The sequence below is a fragment of the Coenobita brevimanus genome, chromosome 116 (assembly GCF_032717465.1).
Source record: "Coenobita brevimanus isolate Jiangsu-jjx chromosome 116, ASM3271746v2, whole genome shotgun sequence".
NCBI classification, from domain to species: Eukaryota; Metazoa; Arthropoda; class Malacostraca; order Decapoda; family Coenobitidae; genus Coenobita; species Coenobita brevimanus.
The window spans coordinates 2,792,184-2,793,994 of NC_137069.1; the positions used below are offsets into that span (position 1 = coordinate 2,792,184).

At 43.8% G+C, this 1,811-nt stretch overlaps 1 pseudogene; it reads right to left on the bottom strand.

Moving 5' to 3' along the window:
- Positions 1-345: 345 nt before the first annotated feature.
- Positions 346-462, bottom strand: LOC145418872 (5S ribosomal RNA; annotated as a pseudogene).
- Between the last annotated feature and the right edge of the window lie 1,349 nt (positions 463-1,811).

The window sequence follows — 1,811 nt, forward strand, 5'->3', positions numbered from 1 at the left end:
ATTGGATGCACACACCCGCACCAAGTTTAGTTGTTGTCTTCCTGGAAACATCGGTACTTGGGATTTTGGTCGGTGGCCTCGTCTTCGCAGGATTTCAGCTTCATAAAACGTGCCAATTTTTTTATGTAAAGGTGGTACATTCTCAACAGCATTTGCCAGATATAGCATTAATCTCTGTGATACCTGAATGGTAAGCGTTTCAAATTAAACATGTAGCATGTTATATCATTCATTCATTCATTGCCAGACGCCATGTATCCCAGACGGGGTGGCCAAGGGCTTAGAGTTAATTGTTTTACAGGGAGGGGCACTAATCCTCCACCAACCCCACTTGACACGTAGGGATGCCAACAGCATCTGGTGTTCCCAGGCGGTCACCCATCCAAGTACTAACCAGACCCAACATTGCTTAACTTCGCTGATCGGACGGGAAGCGGTGTACTCAACGTGGTATCGCAAGACCTCTAATAATGTGTGATGAATGTTTTAACGGCCCACTTGTCGTTTTATGCTTTGTAGTGACTTTTCTGCAGGATTTTACTTAGTAAATAATTTATAGAAAACTGGTATAATAACCAGTGATTACAGTATTAAAGAATTTGTGTGCTCTTCATCAGTAAATATCATGGAAGGGATTTTTGAAAATACGGTATACGACAGTGTGAGTCGTGAGTAGTTGACTGAGTTCCTAATTAAATTACCTAGCGATCACTGGCAACCTCTAAGTTTGTGAACGGGCCCATTGCTTCCCTGCCCAAGAGACTCCATAATGTGCAAGGCACACTCAGATGGTGCTCGGCCATGGAAGCAATAATCATTCCAGTGAAAGTAAAAAGTGCTGTCTTAGGGCCTCCAGATCAGCAGCTCCAAAGTGCCACAGCTGCTGCTGCTTGGGAGGGTCCACAGGCCCTACTGGAGCAGTCAGACAGGTTAAGGTGATCAGGTTGTGATCGAAGGAGCCCAACGGAGAGAGAAAGATTATCAGCGTAAGCTGAAAGATTCGCTGTAAGGAAGAGGTCAGGTATATTGGAATTCTCTCCAAGGTGGTCAGGGATATGGGTAGGGTGTTGTGCAAGTTACTGCACCAGGTTCTTAAGGATTGAAAAGATGTAGGCTTGTTCACCAGGTGGATCAGTGAAAATAGAGGAGAGCCAAAGGTGGTGGTGAACATTGAAATCACCTAGAATTGAGATTTCAGAGAAAGGAGAAATTGATAGGATGTGTTCCATCTCACGTAAGATAGTCAAAGAATTTTTCATGGTCAGTAGAATTAGGGGATAAGTAAAGGGCAGATATATTTAGGCAGAGAATAACAGGATAGCCAAAGCCAGAGAGTAGAGAATTCAGAAGATTCAAGTTTAGGAACCCGAGAGCAAGATATATTGTTGTGTACGTATACACAACAGCCACCTTTGGCTTTGAAGTGAGTAAAGAGAAATTAGGAGGATATAGAGAAGGGTTTGCTATCAGTCACCTTAGACAGTAGAGCCACGGTGAAGAAGAGAAAGTGAAGTTTAGAGGAGGAGAGGTGGTGGTCAACAGAGTGAGAGGAAAGGTTGCAAATGTTAAGAAGTGAGTCAGTGGTTCCAGGCATCTCGCTTGGTTGTCACTGGGAGAGGGGTAGATGGCAGGGGCTTTGATGGTCCCCTCTCCTTGGGGGCTCTGAGGCTTGGTGTTAAGATGCCATTTTTGTTTAAATTTTGAATAGGAAGTGAAGTGTGTAATGTGCTTGTAGTTTGGTGTTGACAGTTAGAGGAACTTGTATTGGAGAGCATGCTGACATACTCTGTTACTGAAACTCTGAAAAAGTT